A 20,453-nucleotide genomic window follows, 5' to 3' on the forward strand; every position below is an offset into this window, starting at 1 on the left:
TGAACAGGCCTGTTCTGTACTAGAGGCAGGGCCAGTGTCAATGAATTGAACACTGCCCGCAATTCCAGAATGTTTTTCGGGAGGAGAGATTCCTCCCTGGTCCACCGATGGTGAAGGGTCGTCATCACGGCCATGACCTTGGTGAATTTCCGAGGTGCCGTGGCCAAACCAGAAGGCAGGACCTGAAATCCAAAAACTAACCAGGCACAACACTGCTTAGCTTCCAACATCAGATGAGATTGGACATATCCAGTGTGATGCGGCTGTAGATGATTTTTGCTGTTTCTAACTTCTACTTCTAACTACTGGTACATCAATGAATAAGTTTCAAAATATAATGCATCAAGAGAACGGTGTTGGTAGTATAAAACTACCTACAGCACCTGGTATTCCCAGGTGGTCTCACATCCAAGAACAAACCAGGCCTAAAATCAGGTGATATTGGGCATATACAGTGTGGTGTGGCTGTAGATGAGCTTAGTGGTTTCTGTTAGAGTTCTTCTACTTCTAACTACTCGTACATAAATGAGTAAGCAGCCGATTTATTAAACCTGGTGAAATGATAATTTGCATGGTGATAAAGTACCAGCCTATCAGCTCCTAATTGCCATGTCACAGGCTGGGTTTGAAAAATGACAGTTAGGAGCTGACTAGCTGGTACTTTATCACCTTGCACTTTATCAGTTCACCAGGCTTAACAGATCTGCCCCAATGTTTCAAAATGGAATGCATCAAGAGAACGGTGTTGGTAGTATAAAACTACCTACAGCACCTGGTATTCCCAGGTGGTCTCACATCCAAGAACAAACCAGGCCTAAAATCAGGTGATATTGGGCATATACAGTGTGGTGTGGCTGTAGATGAGCTTAGTGGTTTCTGTTAGAGTTCTTCTACTTCTAACTACTCGTACATAAATGAGTAAGCAGCCGATTTATTAAACCTGGTGAAATGATAATTTGCATGGTGATAAAGTACCAGCCAATCAGCTCCTAATTGCCATGTCACAGGCTGGGTTTGAAAAATGACAGTTAGGAGCTGACTGGCTGGTACTTTATCACCTTGCACTTTATCAGTTCACCAGGCTTAATAGATCTGCCCCAATGTTTCAAAATGGAATGCATCAAGAGAACGGTGTTAGTATTGTAAAAATACACACAGCTCCTGGTATTTCCTTGTGGTCTCCCATCCAAGTACTAAAACCAGGACCAACACTGCTCAGCTTCCATGATCAGGAGAGATTGGGCAAATCCAGTGTGCTGTGGCTGTAGATGAGCTGGTGGTTTCTGTTACAGCTCTTCTACTTCTAACTTCTGGTACATAAAAGAATACATGTAAAAATTAAATGTACCAAGAAAATGGTGTTGGTAGTTTAAAAACACCTGACTTCTCCCGTCTGCTTACTTTGTGCCTTCCAACGCACAATGCAAACTACAGGTAGTGCTGCAGGGCCCACACCCTTTTACTTGCCTTAAAGAGCAGCTCTGGAGCTGTTACAGTGCCCAGCTGCTGCAAGAAATCAGCTTGAATGCTTCAGGGGCTGGGGCATGGCCAACATGAGCCCTACACCGAAGGAGGGTGGGGGTGTTTAATGCGAACTAGGGGTCATCCAAGCGCCGCAAAAGGCCGCCATGCCCTGCATACCCCTTTTCTCTTTTCATATGCAGATGAGGGTTCCAGCCAACTTTGGCCCACTGCTTGGATGACATCACTGTATGCAATCCGTCTTCTGCAGACCTTCCCCCAGGAATGCTTGTACTAGTTGTTGCATTTGGTTTGTTGTTTGGGGGTGCATCAGTATTAGGCAGCCTTCTGCCCTCCCATGTTCATCTGAAAATATGTGTTCTCCCTGCAGTTGTTGTCCCCAGATGAGAGTTCCCTTGTGCTGCCTCAGTTGAATCTCCTTTACTTGACAGAGATGTGCCTGAGCAGCGGCCCTCCCCAGCCCTATCCCAAATCATACTTATTTTGCATAGGAGATACCATGGTCATGAAGATTGATCTCCCAGGGTGAGGTTCATTCATTGCATTCTGGGTATGCTGACCCCTATGATTTCCCCAAATGTGGGAAACTCGACTGCATTATTTGTGGTAGTGGGGGACTGTGTTTGTGCTTTCCTTTGGTCAGCTCTGGTAAAAGTCAGATTTCTTTGTCTCAGATCTTCCTCTAGCCTTGTTCTTCTTTCGAGAGTTCCCTTGTGCTGCCTCAGTTGGATCTCCTTCACTTGACAGGGGGGTGCATGTAGGGAGTTATTCGAGGAGATAAGCTGCAGACCTAGGTGAACCCCCTCACAATTCACCTGGTCAAAGCGTTTCCCGACTTGTTCGGACAATTACGAGCAAAATGTCCCTTACCCCCACAGTACAGACAAAGACCAGAATTTTGCCTTCTGGCTCTTTCTTCAGGAGACAGCCGGGAGAGACCCATCTGCATGGTCTCCTCTACGTCTTCAGGAATGGAATATACACACGGACTTGACCTTACAGGTGCTCCTTTTTCAGCCCTCCGCTCTCTGAGACGACGATCAATCTTAATAGAAAGCTCCATGAGTTTATCGAGAGTCTCAGGAGCGGGGTACTGAAGGAGACTGTCTTTTATAGACTCTGATAAGCCGAGGCGAAACTGACTGCGCAGGGCTGGGTCATTCCAGCCACAGTCGTTCGACCAACGGCGAAACTCCGTACAATAAACCTCTGCAGGATTTCTACCCTGTCTGAGAGCGCGCAACTGACTTTCAGCGGACGCCTCTCTTTCAGGGTCATCATACAAAAGCCCTAAAGACTAAAAAAAAGCGTCAACTGACAACAATGCCGGATCCTCTGCTCTTAAACCAAATGCCCAGGTCTGAGGATCCCCCTGGAGCAAAGAAATAATAAACCCGACCCGCTGAGATTCAGTACCCGAGGAAGTCGGTCTTAAACGAAAATAAAGTTTACAGGATTCTTTAAAATTAAAAAACTCTTTTCTATCACCAGAAAAACGGTCAGGCAAATGCATCTTTGGTTCAGGGACTACCCTTGGGGAAGCTCGCAAAAGATCTTCCTGCGACTTCACCCGAAGAGAAAGATCCTGAACCATCTGAGTAAGTTCTTGAATCTGGCTGACTAAGAGCTGACCAGGATTTGGCCCTAAACCTGTTGGATTCATGAGGCCGATAAACTCTCACAAAACTGAATGAGAAAAAATTAAACCAGAGGTGACCAGAGGAAAGCACAAACACTGGAGAGTTTTTGTAAGATGTTTCTTCCATCAACCAACGAAGAAACACATTGGTACTTTCCCATGATGAGTGAGTGCTTCAGGATCTCTTGCACTTACATGTGCAGCAGAGTACTGCAATGGAAGCAGATTGTAGGCAGATTGAAACTATCCTCTGCTATATGCATTTTTTTTGTTAATTAAAGTAATCCACAACTGGGATTGATATTTTAGCTCTTTTATTTTTACTTAAAGTACAATAACTTTTACCATTTTAATTTGTTTTAATAGTATATTGACAGTATTGTTTTCTTTCAAAAATCCACTTAATAGTATCTCACCTGGCAGGTAAGTAGGAGTTAGGCTAGAGCTGGGGAGGGTCGCTGCTCGGGCACCCCCCTGTCAAGTGAAGGAGATCCAACTGAGGCAGCACAAGGGAACTCTCGAAAGAAGAACAAGGCTAGAGGAAGATCTGAGACAAAGAAATCTGACTTTTACCAGAGCTGACCAGAGGAAAGCACAAACACAGTCCCCCACTACCACAAATAATGCAGTCGAGTTTCCCACATTTGGGGAAATCACAGGGGTCAGCATACCCAGAATGCAATGAATGAACCTCACCCTGGGAGAACAATCTTCATGACCATGGTATCTCCTATGCAAAATAAGTATGATTTGAGATAGGGCTGGGGAGGGCCGCTGCTCAGGCACATCTCTGTCAAGTAAAGGAGATTCAACTGAGGCAGCACAAGGGAACTTTCATCTGGGGACAACAACTGCAGGGAGAACACATATTTTCAGATGAACATGGGAGGGCAGAAGGCTGCCTAATACTGAAGAACCCCCAAACAACAAACCAAATGCAACAACTAGTACAAGCATTCCTGGGGGAAGGTCTGCAGAAGACGGATTTGCATACGGTGATGTCATCCAAGCAGTGGGCCAAAGTTGGCTGGAACCCTCGTCTGCATATGAAAAGAGAAGAGGGGTGTGCAGGGCATGGCGGCCTTTTGCGGCGCTTGGATGACCCCTAGTTCGCATTAAACATTTCCACCCTCCTTCGGTGTGGGGCTCATGTTGGCTATGCCCCAGCCCCTGAAGCATTCAAGCTGATTTCTTGCAGCAGCTGGGCACTGTAACAGCTCCAGAGCTGCTCTGTAAGGCAAATTAAAGGGTGTGGGACCTGCAGCACTACCTGTAGTTCGCATTGTGCGTTGGAAGGCACAAAGTAAGCAGACGGGAGAAGTCAGGATAGTGCGCAAGGGCATAGAAGGGAGCGGCTCAATAAAAGAGAAGTGGAAACAGACAGCAAACTAGGCTGGAGAGAGACCTGAGACAAAGAGATCTGAATTATACTAGAGCCGACCAGAGGAAACACAAATTATGCAGTCAAGTGTCCCACATTTGGGGAAATCAGAGAAGCAGCACACCCAGAGTGCAATGGGTGAGCCTTGCCCTGGGAGAAGCACCTTCCTGATCATAGTATCTCACCTGGCAGGTAAGTAGGAGATGGGCTAGAGCTGGGGAGGGTAGCTGCTCGGGCACCCCCCTGTCAAGTGAAGGAGATCCAACTGAGGCAGCACAAGGGAACTCTCGAAAGTTCCCTTGTGCTGCCTCAGTTGGATCTCCTTCACTTGACAGGGGGGTGCCCGAGCAGCGACCCTCCCCAGCTCTAGCCCATCTCCTACTTACCTGCCAGGTGAGATACTATGATCAGGAAGGTGCTTCTCCCAGGGCAAGGCTCACCCATTGCACTCTGGGTGTGCTGCTTCTCTGATTTCCCCAAATGTGGGACACTTGACTGCATAATTTGTGTTTCCTCTGGTCGGCTCTAGTATAATTCAGATCTCTTTGTCTCAGGTCTCTCTCCAGCCTAGTTTGCTGTCTGTTTCCACTTCTCTTTTATTGAGCCGCTCCCTTCTATGCCCTTGCGCACTATCCTGACTTCTCCCGTCTGCTTACTTTGTGCCTTCCAACGCACAATGCGAACTACAGGTAGTGCTGCAGGTCCCACACCCTTTAATTTGCCTTACAGAGCAGCTCTGGAGCTGTTACAGTGCCCAGCTGCTGCAAGAAATCAGCTTGAATGCTTCAGGGGCTGGGGCATAGCCAACATGAGCCCCACACCGAAGGAGGGTGGAGGTGTTTAATGCGAACTAGGGGTCATCCAAGCGCCGCAAAAGGCCGCCATGCCCTGCACACCCCTCTTCTCTTTTCATATGCAGACGAGGGTTCCAGCCAACTTTGGCCCACTGCTTGGATGACATCACCGTATGCAAATCCGTCTTCTGCAGACCTTCCCCCAGGAATGCTTGTACTAGTTGTTGCATTTGGTTTGTTGTTTGGGGGTTCTTCAGTATTAGGCAGCCTTCTGCCCTCCCATGTTCATCTGAAAATATGTGTTCTCCCTGCAATTGTTGTCCCCAGATGAAAGTTCCCTTGTGCTGCCTCAGTTGAATCTCCTTTACTTGACAGAGATGTGCCTGAGCAGCGGCCCTCCCCAGCCCTATCCCAAATCATACTTATTTTGCATAGGAGATACCATGGTCATGAAGATTGTTCTCCCAGGATGAGGTTCATTCATTGCATTCTGGGTATGCTGACCCCTGTGATTTCCCCAAATGTGGGAAACTCGACTGCATTATTTGTGGTAGTGGGGGACTGTGTTTGTGCTTTCCTCTGGTCAGCTCTGGTAAAAGTCAGATTTCTTTGTCTCAGATCTTCCTCTAGCCTTGTTCTTCTTTCGAGAGTTCCCTTGTGCTGCCTCAGTTGGATCTCCTTCACTTGACAGGGGGGTGCCCGAGCAGCGACCCTCCCCAGCTCTAGCCTAACTCCTACTTACCTGCCAGGTGAGATACTATTAAGTGGATTTTTGAAAGAAAACAATACTGTCAATATACTATTAAAACAAATTAAAATGGTAAAAGTTATTGTACTTTAAGTAAAAATAAAAGAGCTAAAATATCAATCCCAGTTGTGGATTACTTTAATTAACAAAAAAAATGCATATAGCAGAGGATAGTTTCAATCTGCCTACAATCTGCTTCCATTGCAGTACTCTGCTGCACATGTAAGTGCAAGAGATCCTGAAGCACTCACTCATCATGGGAAAGTACCAATGTGTTTCTTCATTGGTTGATGGAAGAAACATCTTACAAAAACTCTCCAGTGTTTGTGCTTTCCTCTGGTCACCTCTGGTTTAATTTTTTCTCATTCAGTTTTGTGAGAGTTTATCGGCCTCATGAATCCAACAGGTTTAGGGCCAAATCCTGGTCAGCTCTTAGTCAGCCAGATTCAAGAACTTACTCAGATGGTTCAGGATCTTTCTCTTCGGGTGAAGTCGCAGGAAGATCTTTTGCGAGCTTCCCCAAGGGTAGTCCCTGAACCAAAGATGCATTTGCCTGACCGTTTTTCTGGTGATAGAAAAGAGTTTTTTAATTTTAAAGAATCCTGTAAACTTTATTTTCGTTTAAGACCGACTTCCTCGGGTACTGAATCTCAGCGGGTCGGGTTTATTATTTCTTTGCTCCAGGGGGATCCTCAGACCTGGGCATTTGGTTTAAGAGCAGAGGATCCGGCATTGTTGTCAGTTGACGCTTTTTTTTAGTCTTTAGGGCTTTTGTATGATGACCCTGATAGAGAGGCGTCCGCTGAAAGTCAGTTGCGCGCTCTCAGACAGGGTAGAAATCCTGCAGAGGTTTATTGTATGGAGTTTCGCCGTTGGTCGAACGACTGTGGCTGGAATGACCCAGCCCTGCGCAGTCAGTTTCGCCTCGGCTTATCAGAGTCTATAAAAGACAGTCTCCTTCAGTACCCCGCTCCTGAGACTCTCGATAAACTCATGGAGCTTTCTATTAAGATTGATCGTCGTCTCAGAGAGCGGAGGGCTGAAAAAGGAGCACCTGTAAGGTCAAGTCCGTGTGTATATTCCATTCCTGAAGACGTAGAGGAGACCATGCAGATGGGTCTCTCCCGGCTGTCTCCTGAAGAAAGAGCCAGAAGGCAAAATTCTGGTCTTTGTCTGTACTGTGGGGGTAAGGGACATTTTGCTCGTAATTGTCCGAACAAGTCGGGAAACGCTTTGACCAGGTGAATTGTGAGGGGGTTCACCTAGGTCTGCAGCTTATCTCCTCGAATAACTCCCTACATGCACCCCCCTGTCAAGTGAAGGAGATCCAACTGAGGCAGCACAAGGGAACTCTCGAAAGAAGAACAAGGCTAGAGGAAGATCTGAGACAAAGAAATCTGACTTTTACCAGAGCTGACCAAAGGAAAGCACAAACACAGTCCCCCACTACCACAAATAATGCAGTCGAGTTTCCCACATTTGGGGAAATCATAGGGGTCAGCATACCCAGAATGCAATGAATGAACCTCACCCTGGGAGATCAATCTTCATGACCATGGTATCTCCTATGCAAAATAAGTATGATTTGGGATAGGTCTGGGGAGGGCCGCTGCTCAGGCACATCTCTGTCAAGTAAAGGAGATTCAACTGAGGCAGCACAAGGGAACTCTCATCTGGGGACAACAACTGCAGGGAGAACACATATTTTCAGATGAACATGGGAGGGCAGAAGGCTGCCTAATACTGATGCACCCCCAAACAACAAACCAAATGCAACAACTAGTACAAGCATTCCTGGGGGAAGGTCTGCAGAAGACGGATTGCATACAGTGATGTCATCCAAGCAGTGGGCCAAAGTTGGCTGGAACCCTCATCTGCATATGAAAAGAGAAAAGGGGTATGCAGGGCATGGCGGCCTTTTGCGGCGCTTGGATGACCCCTAGTTCGCATTAAACACCCCCACCCTCCTTCGGTGTAGGGCTCATGTTGGCCATGCCCCAGCCCCTGAAGCATTCAAGCTGATTTCTTGCAGCAGCTGGGCACTGTAACAGCTCCAGAGCTGCTCTTTAAGGCAAGTAAAAGGGTGTGGGCCCTGCAGCACTACCTGTAGTTTGCATTGTGCGTTGGAAGGCACAAAGTAAGCAGACGGGAGAAGTCAGGTGTTTTTAAACTACCAACACCATTTTCTTGGTACATTTAATTTTTACATGTATTCTTTTATGTACCAGAAGTTAGAAGTAGAAGAGCTGTAACAGAAACCACCAGCTCATCTACAGCCACAGCACACTGGATTTGCCCAATCTCTCCTGATCATGGAAGCTGAGCAGTGTTGGTCCTGGTTTTAGTACTTGGATGGGAGACCACAAGGAAATACCAGGAGCTGTGTGTATTTTTACAATACTAACACCGTTCTCTTGATGCATTCCATTTTGAAACATTGGGGCAGATCTATTAAGCCTGGTGAACTGATAAAGTGCAAGGTGATAAAGTACCAGCCAGTCAGCTCCTAACTGTCATTTTTCAAACCCAGCCTGTGACATGGCAATTAGGAGCTGATTGGCTGGTACTTTATCACCATGCAAATTATCATTTCACCAGGTTTAATAAATCGGCTGCTTACTCATTTATGTACGAGTAGTTAGAAGTAGAAGAACTCTAACAGAAACCACTAAGCTCATCTACAGCCACACCACACTGTATATGCCCAATATCACCTGATTTTAGGCCTGGTTTGTTCTTGGATGTGAGACCACCTGGGAATACCAGGTGCTGTAGGTAGTTTTATACTACCAACACCGTTCTCTTGATGCATTCCATTTTGAAACATTGGGGCAGATCTATTAAGCCTGGTGAACTGATAAAGTGCAAGGTGATAAAGTACCAGCTAGTCAGCTCCTAACTGTCATTTTTCAAACCCAGCCTGTGACATGGCAATTAGGAGCTGATTGGCTGGTACTTTATCACCATGCAAATTATCATTTCACCAGGTTTAATAAATCGGCTGCTTACTCATTTATGTACGAGTAGTTAGAAGTAGAAGAACTCTAACAGAAACCACTAAGCTCATCTACAGCCACACCACACTGTATATGCCCAATATCACCTGATTTTAGGCCTGGTTTGTTCTTGGATGTGAGACCACCTGGGAATACCAGGTGCTGTAGGTAGTTTTATACTACCAACACCGTTCTCTTGATGCATTATATTTTGAAACTTATTCATTGATGTACCAGTAGTTAGAAGTAGAAGTTAGAAACAGCAAAAATCATCTACAGCCGCATCACACTGGATATGTCCAATCTCATCTGATGTTGGAAGCTAAGCAGTGTTGTGCCTGGTTAGTTTTTGGATTTCAGGTCCTGCCTTCTGGTTTGGCCACGGCACCTTGGAAATTCACCAAGGTCATGGCCGTGATGACGACCCTTCACCATCGGTGGACCAGGGAGGAATCTCTCCTCCCGATAAACATTCTGGAATTGCGGGCAGTGTTCAATTCATTGACACTGGCCCTGCCTCTAGTACAGAACAGGCCTGTTCAAGTACAATCGGACAACGACACCACGGTAGTGTACACAAATCATCAAGGCGGCACTCGAAATTGCATGGCAAAGCTGGAAGTATCAAAAATCCTCAGTTGGGTAGAACGTCATCTGCCAGCAATATCGGCAGTGTTCATTCCCGGAGTCCTCAACTGGGAAGCGGATTTCCTCAGTCGTCAGTACGTTCACGCTGGAGAGTGGAGAGGCCGCAGCAGAAATGTCTGCACTGGTGTCAGTAGGTGACTGAGGCAGGGATGACTGGGAGATAGTGGGTGACTGAAGCATGTATGACTGGGAGATAGTGGGTGACTGAGGCCGGGGTGACTGGGAGATAGTCAGTGACTAAGGCAGGGGTGATAGGGATATAGTGGATGACTGTGGCAGGGGTGACAGGGACAGTAGGAGACTGAGGCAGGGGTGACAGGGATAGTGGGTGACTGAGGCAGGGGTGATAGGGTGACAGTGGGTGACTGAGGCAGAGGTGACAGGGATAGTGGGTGACTGAGGTAGGGGTGATATGGAGATAGTGGTTGACTGAGGCAGGGGTGACAGAGATAGTGGGTGACTAAAGCAGGGGTGACTGGTACAGTGGGTGACTGAGGCAGGGGTCGCAGGTATAGTGGTTAACTGAGGCAGCGGTGACTGGGAGATAGTGGGTAACTGGGGCAGGGGTAACAGGGAAAGTGTGTGACTCAGGCAGGGGTGATAGGGAGATAGTGGGCAGCAGATCACTGCCTCGCTGACAGCAGCACATCCCTGCTTCACTGACAGCAGTACATCCCTGCCTCATTGACAGCAGCACATACCTGCCTCACTTATAGCAGCACATCCCTGCCTCACTGGCAGCAGCAGATCCCTGCCTCACTGGCAGCAGCAGATCACTGCTTCACTGACAGCAGCACATCCCTGCCTCACTGGCAGCAGCAGATCCCTGCCTTACTGACAGCTGTATATAGGGCCTAATTCAGACCTGATCTCTGCTGTGCATATTCACACAACAGGAGATCAGGTCTGAAGTGTGTGTGTGTGTGCTGGTGCCGCAGTGCACCGGCACATGCCAGAGATGCGATCAGCATCTCTGCCCAGTGAGCGCCTCTGCCAACACATACTTATCTTGCATATGAGATCTCTTGATCATGAAGATAGTTCTCACAGGGTGAGGTTCATCCATTACATTTTAAAGTAGGAAGGTACAAATTACATATTCAAATTACATATATGTGCTGGATTCAAATGTTTTCCCCCCTTCCTTTCTCAATTGTGCCCATCAGCAGCTATTCTAATGTTGCTGCCAATGGGTGTGACACATTCATTTCTTCTGTGGGGTACACTGGACTCCACAAGGATTCACATTGGGGTGTAGAGTAGGATCTTGATCTGAGGCACCAACAGGCTCAAAGCTTTTGACTGTTCCCAAGATGCTCAGCGCCCCCTGCTCTATAACCTCGCTTCCATGAACATGGAGCTCAGTTTGTAGTTGGTGCCTTCAGTAGCAGGACACTTAACAGGGGGCTGCCTCAGGCAGCCTATACTTAGCTATTAATTTTGACAAGAAAAGAAGAACTTTTTTTATAAGAATGTACAAGGGCTGCAGCAGGCTAGGTCTAATAGACATCTTTACTGCAGCTCCATCACTCCCAGCGGCGCAGTATACTCCCGCGCCCTGGTTGCTGGGTCACTGCAGCGGAGGCTCCGGTTTCTTCCTAAGGTCAGTCACACACACACCGCCCTCCGGGATCACGAGGCCGCTGATGAAAGGGAGGTAAGGGGCTTCTGTGCCCACACTATACCGTGATCCAGCGTGGCTGTAGGGGGCGGGCCGTGTGCGCACTGGCGTGGACACTGATTACTGGGCAGCCGCTCCACTAGCCACCAGGGACAGTTAAGGAGCACAGCTCTGGGGTTTTTTCTCCTATATTAACCCCATTTTGTACTACCTGCAGTGCATTGTGATAGGTAATAGAGCCTGATTCAGGTTGGATTGCAATCACAATAAGCAATCCAACTGCAAAAATTGCTAAGAGCATACGCATGCGCCTGCATTTTCTGTGACTGTCAATCGGTGCGGGGGGGGGGGGTGGTCAGCAACACTCCATTTCAAAGTCGAAGATGGAGCGGTGCGGGGGCAGGGCTTCAACGGAGAAACAGGAGGCGTGGTCAGAGCGGCTGCATGACATCACATGCAGCCGTTGCGATCACAAAAATGGTGGCGGCTTCCTGCGCACACGTACAGTCTGCACCAACAGGAGGCTAACCCATTTTTTATGATCACGCTGAACTGCACTGAGACTGCAATTTCAGCGTGGTCAAGAAGGGAGGCGGCATGCTGGGTGGCCATGCCCTGTGATGGGTGGCCCCAGCATGCGAACCAAAGGATTGCAAATTCTGTTACTTAGCAGAATTTGCAATCCTTACTGAATTAGGCCATTGATTACAAAATTGTAAACAATATTTGAAGTTTTTCTTCAGGGACTAACACAAAAGATGCTTGGGGCTACTAACACATGGGTAAGCCACGTAAAGCTTCCCATGGGTCAGTGGCATCACAACGGGGTTGCGGCACACACCCGAGTGTCACCCGCCAAGTGGGGTGACACCAAAGTGCCGGCTCTTCTTCAGTGACAGAATATGGGTGTTTCACTGTGACATTACGTGCAACACCCAGTTTCTGTCACTGTGCAGGAGCCAGCACCACTCACACACTAGTCCCCGGGTACAGCCCCCAACCCCCGGGATACCCGGAGCAACAAAATGGTGATTCAGGCCACGCCCCTACCTATGAGACCATGCCTCCTTTTTACCATTGCGCTGCTTATCTGCGTGCACTGCATTACAATCTCCCTCGCCGCCTCTCTGGGTGTCACCAGTGATAGTGACACCTCTGCCATGCTTGTAGCAGCTGGTCCTAAGATCTACGCCTCCAGCCCTGAGTGTTTTCCCTTGTGACTTGTTGATCATCATAGCGAAGCAGATGCTTACAGAAAACTGCAGGGGCTTAGATTGAAAAGAAAAACATTGACGAACCCATCATTTCAGCGACAGGGTCTGCCACACGACTGACTGAAATGACTGGTTGGTTTGGGCCCCCACCAAAAAAGAATCAATCAATCAATCTCTCCTTGCACAAACTGGCTCTACAGAGGCAAGATGTCCACCTCCTCATCCTCCGATTCCTCACCCCTTTCACTGTGTACATCCCCCTCCTCACAGATTATTAATTCGTCCCCACTGGAATCCACCATCTCAGATCCCTGTGTACTTTCTGGAGGCAATTGCTGGTGAATGTCTCCACGGAGGAATTGATTATAATTAATTTTGATGATCATCATCTTCTCCACATTTTCTGGAAGTAACCTTGTACACCGATTGCTGACAAGGTGAGCGGCAGCACTAAACACTCTTTCGGAGTACACACTGGAGGGAGGGCAACTTAGGTAGAATAAAGCCAGTTTGTGCAAGGGCCTCCAAATTGCCTCTTTTTCTCCACCATTCTTTCAAAGGTGACAGAATCATATGCAGTGACAGTAGACGACATGTCAGTAATCGTTGCCAGGTCCTTCAGTCTGGACCAGATGTCAGCACTCACTCCAGACTGCCCTGCATCACCGCCAGCGGGTGGGCTCGGAATTCTTAGCCTTTTCCTCGCACCCCCAGTTGCGGGAGAATGTGAAGGAGGAGCTGTTGACGGGTCACGTTCCGCTTGACTTGACAATTTTCTCACCAGCAGGTCTTTGAACCTCTGCAGACTTGTGTCTGCCGGAAAGAGAGATACAATGTAGGTTTTAAATCTAGGATCGAGCACGGCGGCCAAAATGTAGTGCTCTGATTTCAACAGATTGAATCCTGGTTAAGCGAATTAAGGGCTCCATCCACAAGTCCCACATGCCTAGTTGAATCGCTCTGTTTTAGCTCCTCCTTCAATGTCTCCAGCTTCTTCTGCAAAAGCCTGATGAGGGGAATGACCTGACTCAGGCTGGCAGTGTCTGAACTGACTTCACGTGTGGAAAGTTCAAAGGGTTGCAGAACCTTGCACAACGTTGAAATCATTCTCCACTGCGCTTGAGTCAGGTGCATTCCCCCTCCTTTGCCTATATCGTGGGCAGATGTATAGGCTTGAATGGCCTTTTGCTGCTCCTCCATCCTCTGAAGCATATAGAGGGTTGAATTCCACCTCGTTACCACCTCTTGCTTCAGATGATGGCAGGGCAGGTTCAGGAATGTTTGGTGGTGCTCCAGTCTTCGGCATGCGGTGGCTGAAGGCAGAAAGTGGCCCGCAATTCTTCGGGCCACCGACAGCATCTCTTGCACGCCCCTGTCGTTTTTTAAATAATTCTGCACCACCAAGTTCAATGTATGTGCAAAACATGGGACGTGCTGGAATTTGCCAAGATGTAATGCACGCACAATATTGGTGGCGTTGTCCGGTGTCACAAATCCCCAGGAGAGTTCAATTGGGGTAAGCCATTCTGCGATGATGTTCCTCAGTTTCCGTAAGAGGTTGTCAGCTGTGTGCCTCTTATGGAAAGCGGTGATACAAAGCGTAGCCTGCCTAGGAACGAGTTGGCAATTGCGAGATGCTGCTACTGGTGCCGCCGCTGCTGTTCTTGCTGCGGGAGGCAATACATCTACCCAGTGGGCTGTCACAGTCATATAGTCCTGAGTCTGCCCTGCTCCACTTAACCACAGACAAGTGGACATTGGGTACAACTGCATTTTTTAGGACACTGGTGACTCTTTTTCTGAGGTCTGTGTACATTTTCGGTATCGCCTGCCTAGAGAAATGGAACCTAGAGGGTATTTGGTACCGGGGACACAGTACCTCAATCAAGTCTCTAGTTGCCTCTAAATTAACGATGGATACCGGAACCACGTTTCTCACCACCCAGACCTGAGTTATCCGCTTTGCAGCAGGATGACTGCTGTGATATTTCATCTTCCTCGCAAAGGACTGTTGGACAGTCAATTGCTTACTGGAAGAAGTACAAGTGGTCTTCCGACTTCCCCTCTGGGATGACGATCGACTCCCAGCAGCAACAACAGCAGCGCCAGCAGCAGTAGGCGTTACACTCAAGGATGCATCGGAGGAATCCCAGGCAGGAGAGGACTCGTCAGACTTGCCAGTGACATGGCCTGCAGGACTATTGGCTCTCCTGTCTAAGGAGGAAATTGACACTGAGGGAGTTGGTGGTGTGGTTTGCAGGAGCTTGGTTACAAGAGGAAGGGATTTAGTGGTTAGTGGACTGCTTCTGCTGTCATCCAAAGTTTTTGAACTTGTCACTGACTTATGATGAATGCGCTGCAGGTGACGTATAAGGGAGGATGTTCCGAGGTGGTTAACGTCCTTATCCCTACTTATTACAGCTTGACAAAGGCAACACACGGCTTGACACCTGTTGTCCGCATTTGTGTACAGGATGCATACCTTCATGTCCCCATTTATCCACCTCATCAGGCGTAACTCAGATTTGCGGTACAGGACTGTCATTGCCAATTTCAGACGTTGCTGTTTGGTCTCTCCATGGCCCTGAGAATTTTCACCAAGGTAATGGCGGAAATGATGGTGCTCCTGTGCAAGCAAGGTGTCACAATTATCCCGTACTTGGGCGATCTCATAAAAGCGAGATCAAGAGAGCAGTTGCTGAACAGCGTATCACTTTCACTGAAAGTGTTACAGCAACACGGCTGGATTCTCAATATCCCGAAGTCGCAGTTGATTCCTACTACTCGTCTGTCTTTCTTGGGCATGATTCTGGACACAGACCAGAAGAGGGTTTATCTCCTGATAGAAAAGGCCCAGGAACTCATGTCTCTTGTCAGGAACCTATTGAAACCAAAACAGGTGTCAGTGCATCACTGCACTCGAGTCCTGGGAAAGATGGTGGCATCATACGAGGCCATTCCATTCGGCAGGTTCCATGCAAGGACTTTCCAATGGGACCTACTGGACAAGTGGTCCGGGTCACATTTACAGATGCATTGGTTGATCACCCTGTCCCCCAGGGTCAGGGTATCACTCTTGTGGCTGCAGAGTGCTCACCTTCTCGAGGGACGCAGATTCAGCATTCAGGGCTGGATCCTGGTGACCACAGACGCAAGCCTCCAAGGTTGGGGAGCAGTCACACAGGGAAGAAATTTCCAAGGTCTTTGGTCAAGTCAAGAGACTTGTCTTCACATCAACATCCTGGAACTAAGGGCCATATACAATGCCCTACGTCAAGCGGAGACCTTACTTTGCGACCAACCGGTTCTGATCCAGTCAGACAACGTCACCGCAGTGGCTCATGTAAACCGCCAAGGCGGCACAAGAAGCAGAGTGGCGATGGCACAAGCCACCAGAATTCTTCGCTGGGTGGAGAATCACGCAAGCGCACTGTCAGCAGTGTTCATTCCGGGAGTTGACAACTGGGAAGCAGACATCCTCAGCAGACACGACCTACATCCGGGAGAGTGGGGACTTCATCAGGAAGTCTTTGCACAGATTACAAGTCGGTGGGAACTGCCACAGATAGACATGATGGCGTCCCGGCTCAACAAAAAGCTACAGAGGTATTGCGCAAGGTCAAGAGACCCTCAGGCAGTAGCTGTAGACGCCCTAGTGACACCGTGGGTGTTCCGGTCGGTCTATGTATTTCCTCCTCTTCCTCTCATACCCAAGGTGTTGAGGATAATAAGACAAAGAGGAGTGAGAACAATCCTCATTGTTCCAGATTGGCCACGGAGGACCTGGTATCCGGATCTGCAGGAAATGCTCACAGAAGATCTGTGGCCTCTCCCTCTAAGACAGGACCTGTTGCATCAGGGGCCCTGTCTGTTCCAAGACTTACCGCGGCTGCGTTTGACGGCATGGCGGTTGAATGCCGGATCCTAGCATTCCGGTTGAGGTCATCCCTACGCTGATAAAGGCTAGGAAGGATGTAACGTTAAAACATTACACCGTATATGGCGAAATTATGTTTCTTGGTGTGAGGCCAGGAATGCTCCTACGGAAGAATTCCATCTGGGCCGTTTCCTTCACTTCCTACAAACTGGAGTGAATTTGGGCCTAAAATTAGGCTCTATTAAGGTCCAGATTTCGGCCTTATCCATTTTCTTTCAAAAAGAATTGACTTCTCTTCCAGAAGTTCAGACTTTTGTAAAAGGAGTGCTGCATATTCAGCCTCCTTTTGTGCCTCCGGTGGCACCTTGGGACCTTAACGTGGTGTTAAGTTTTCTAAAATTACACTGGTTTGAACCACTTAAAACAGTGGAGTTAAAATATCTCACATGGAAGGTGGTCATTTTATTAGCCTTGGCTTCGGCTAGGCGAGTGTCGGAATTAGCGGCTTTGTCACATAAAAGCCCATATTTGGTATTCCATGTGGATAGAGCGGAATTGCAGACCCGTCCTCAATTCCTACCAAAAGTGGTCTCATCTTTTCATATGAACCAACCTATTGTGGTGCCTGTGGCTACGCGTGACTTGGAGGATTCCGAGTTACTTGATGTGGTTAGGGCTTTGAAAATTTACGTGGCCAGGACGGCTAGAGTCAGGAAAAACTGTATGCAACCAACAAGATTGGTGCCCCTGCTTCAAAGCAGGCTATTGCTCGCCGGATTTGTAACACGATTCAGCAAGCGCATTCTATGGCTGGATTGCAGTTACTGAAATCGGTCAAGGCCCATTCCACGAGGAAAGTGGGCTCTTCTTGGGCGGCTGCCCGAGGGGTCTCGGCACTACAGCTGTGTCAAGCTGCTACTTGGTCGGGTTCACACACCTTTGCAAAATACTATAAGTTTGATACCCTGGCTGAGAAGGAACTCATGTTTGCTCAATCGGTGCTGCAGAGTCATCCGCACTCTCCCGCCCGTTTTGGAGCATTGGTATAATCCCCATGGTCCTTACGGAGTCCCCAGCATCCTCTAGGACGTTAGAGAAAATAAGATTTTAAACCTACTGGTAAATCTTTTTCTCGTAGTCCGTAGAGGATGCTGGGCGCCCGTCCCAAGTGCGGACTACTTCTGCAATACTTGTATATAGTTATTGCTTCAATAAGGGTTATGTTATAGTTGCATCGGTCCTGCACTGATGCTATGTTGTTTTTTCATACTGATAACTGGGTAGTTTATCACAAGTTATACGGTGTGATTGGTGTGGCTGGTATGAATCTTGCCCTGGATTAACAAAATCCTTTCCTCATACTGTCCGTCTCCTCTGGGCACAGTTTCTCTAACTGTGGCATAGAGGGAGGAGCCAGTGCACACCCAGAACTAAAGTCTTTCTTAAAGTGCCCATGTCTCCTGTGGAGCCCGTCTATCCCCATGGTCCTTACGGAGTCCCCAGCATCCTCTACGGACTACGAGAAAAAGATTTACCGGTAGGTTTAAAATCTTATTTTCTACTTTATTCTTTTCTATGCTAGTTTATTACGACCAACTCTCATCCAAGGAGTTTGATATTCTACTACCTGCATGCAATTTAAATTGCTTAAATTGTTTATATGGTTGATTTGTCCTTCACAATCCATAATCTGCAACTTGGATGTACTTGTGTCATTGAAAATCTTATAATAAAAATGTATATACAGATACTCAACCTGTATATTGAAAAAAAAAAAAGTTATAAGACATATGCATTCAATATTTGAAGAAACAAAATAAAATAAAGCTATCTATTGGGTTTCACTAACAAGCACATTGGAAGACTTGACTACTGTTAAAAGACATGCATTACATGGTATAGAGCCACAAACCACAATGTAGTAAAATAAAAACAAACTTACATGTGTATCAAACCTATGTGAGGCTTACATTGATAGTGCAAGATCAACACTCTATCAACTGTGCAAACTAGACTGCACATAAATGCCATAAAATTTATCTGAGATTTTAGTAAATAAGGCCCGTTGCTGTCCGGGTCACGCAGCCGTCACGGCCCGCCCCCATACGGTCCGGTCATGTCTGCGTTGTCCTGACTGTGCCCCCAAAATGGCGGCACAACGCCGCTGGCCCGACTCCTCCTGCCCAGTGACCGCCTCTGCCTGTCAATCAGGCAGAGGCGCTCACTTGGGCAGAGATGCTGATCGCATCTCTGGCATGTGCCGGTGCACTGCGGCACCAGCACACACGCACTTCAGACCTGATCTCCTGTTGTGTGAATATGCACAGCAAGGATCAGGTCTGAATTAGGCCCTATATACAGCTGTCAGTAAGGCAGGGATGTGCTGCTGCCAGTGAGGCAGGGATGTGCTGCTGGTAGTGAAGCAGTGATGTGCTGCTGTCAGCGAAGCAGTGCTGTGCTGCTGTCAGCGAGACAGGGATGTGCTGCTGTCAGCGAGGCAGGGATGTGCTGCTGTCAGCGAAGCAGGGATGTGCTGCTGTCAGCGAAGCAGGGATGTGCTGCTGTCAGCGAGGCAGGGATGTGCTGCTGTCAGCGAGGCAGGGATGTGCTGCTGTCAGCGAGGCAGGGATGTGCTGCTATAAGTGAGGTAGGGATGTGCTGCTGTCATTGAAGCAGGAATGTGCTGCTGCAGTGAGGCAGAGATATGCAGCCCACTATCTCCCTGTTAATCAGAGACTTGGCTTTGTGGACACTTTTCAGAGAACAAATTTGTTAGCATAAAAATAAAGCCAGAAAATGAAGAGCTGTTTAATCACTCAATTGGATTTTTTTTGCCAGCATATTTTTTTTCTCTGCAACCCACTGCTAAATTGTGCTTCCTAGCTTTTTTTTATAAAATCACTGAATCAAATCTAACTCTGATTACATCAGAGAAGGCCAGGTACCCTACACAATAAGAGGGGGTTTGAAATTTTGACTTGTCTACTTAAATATCACCAAAATCTGATCACAAGGTCAATTACGTTCCTGGGTGGGATTGAACCACCAACCTTTTGGTTAATAGCCTTACACACTAACCAATTGCACCACAGAGACACTTTGCAAAAAGTCTATACTGACAAAGGCTAATAAGCATTCATCAAGAACGTTTCCTAGAAAAACTTTAAAAAGTCAATAATCTGGAGAGTTTTTGTAAGATGTTTCTTCCATCAACCAATGAAGTATGCTAACAAATTTGTTCTCTGAAAAGTGTCCACAAAGCCAAGTATCTGATTAACACCTTTGTAGGGATGGTTTTTCACCTATTACTAAATTAAACTTGCTTCATTGGAAAGGCAGCAAGATGCATCGTCATTTCAATATCTACTGAAATAATACAGGTTGACACCAGGAAACATTAACGCCACTGCATCCTTGCTGCTTTCTCATGTGGAAGTCTGTTTAATGTGAAAACAAGGTGATATCTAATTAGCACACAGGTAAGGAATTAAGAAAATCTTTATTTAAGGGTGAAGATGTTTCTCACAAAATCGTTGCCCCAATGCATCATTGAAATTCAAGCTGGAAAGATGATTTTAATATATCACTTGTACATTTTGTATTGCTCTTCTGGTGACAATGTAGTTTGTTTTTGTCAATTACCATTTTAATAATAGGGTAAAGAAAATTAAGTGGATTTTTGAAAGAAAACAATACTGTCAATATACTATTAAACAAATTAAAATGGTAAAAGTTATTGTACTTTAAGTAAAATTAAAAGAGCTAAAATATCAATCCCAATTTTGGATTACTTTAATTAAAAAAAAATGCATATAGCAGAGGATAGTTTCAATCTGCCTACCTCTGGGTTATCGGCCCAGCATGCTTCCATTGCAGTACTCTGCTGCACATGTAAGTGCAAGAGATCCTGAAGCACTCACTCATCATGGGAAAGTACCAATGTGTTTCTTCGTTGGTTGATGGAAGAAACATCTTGCAAAAACTCTCCAGATTATTGACTTTTTAAAGTTTTTCTAGGAAACGTTCTAGATGAATGCTTATTAGCCTTTGTCA

At 47.1% G+C, this 20,453-nt stretch overlaps 6 non-coding genes across 6 annotated transcripts; 3 read left to right on the forward strand and 3 right to left on the reverse strand.

Annotated features, from left to right (window-relative positions):
* Positions 1-1,956: 1,956 nt before the first annotated feature.
* Positions 1,957-2,120, forward strand: LOC135040447 (U1 spliceosomal RNA). The gene has a single exon (XR_010234348.1). It is a non-coding gene; the product is annotated as a U1 spliceosomal RNA (small nuclear RNA).
* Positions 2,121-3,704: 1,584 nt separating this feature from the next.
* LOC135040422 (U1 spliceosomal RNA) lies at positions 3,705-3,868 on the reverse strand. The gene has a single exon (XR_010234324.1). It is a non-coding gene; the product is annotated as a U1 spliceosomal RNA (small nuclear RNA).
* Positions 3,869-4,539: 671 nt separating this feature from the next.
* On the reverse strand, positions 4,540-4,702 carry LOC135040489 (U1 spliceosomal RNA). Its single transcript, XR_010234389.1, has one exon. It is a non-coding gene; the product is annotated as a U1 spliceosomal RNA (small nuclear RNA).
* Positions 4,703-4,880: 178 nt separating this feature from the next.
* Positions 4,881-5,043, forward strand: LOC135040490 (U1 spliceosomal RNA). The gene has a single exon (XR_010234390.1). It is a non-coding gene; the product is annotated as a U1 spliceosomal RNA (small nuclear RNA).
* Positions 5,044-5,714: 671 nt separating this feature from the next.
* Positions 5,715-5,878, forward strand: LOC135040445 (U1 spliceosomal RNA). The gene has a single exon (XR_010234346.1). It is a non-coding gene; the product is annotated as a U1 spliceosomal RNA (small nuclear RNA).
* Positions 5,879-7,462: 1,584 nt separating this feature from the next.
* Positions 7,463-7,626, reverse strand: LOC135040448 (U1 spliceosomal RNA). Its single transcript, XR_010234349.1, has one exon. It is a non-coding gene; the product is annotated as a U1 spliceosomal RNA (small nuclear RNA).
* Positions 7,627-20,453: the final 12,827 nt, after the last annotated feature.

The sequence above is a fragment of the Pseudophryne corroboree genome, unplaced genomic scaffold, assembly GCF_028390025.1.
Source record: "Pseudophryne corroboree isolate aPseCor3 unplaced genomic scaffold, aPseCor3.hap2 scaffold_74, whole genome shotgun sequence".
Lineage (NCBI taxonomy): Eukaryota > Metazoa > Chordata > Amphibia > Anura > Myobatrachidae > Pseudophryne > Pseudophryne corroboree.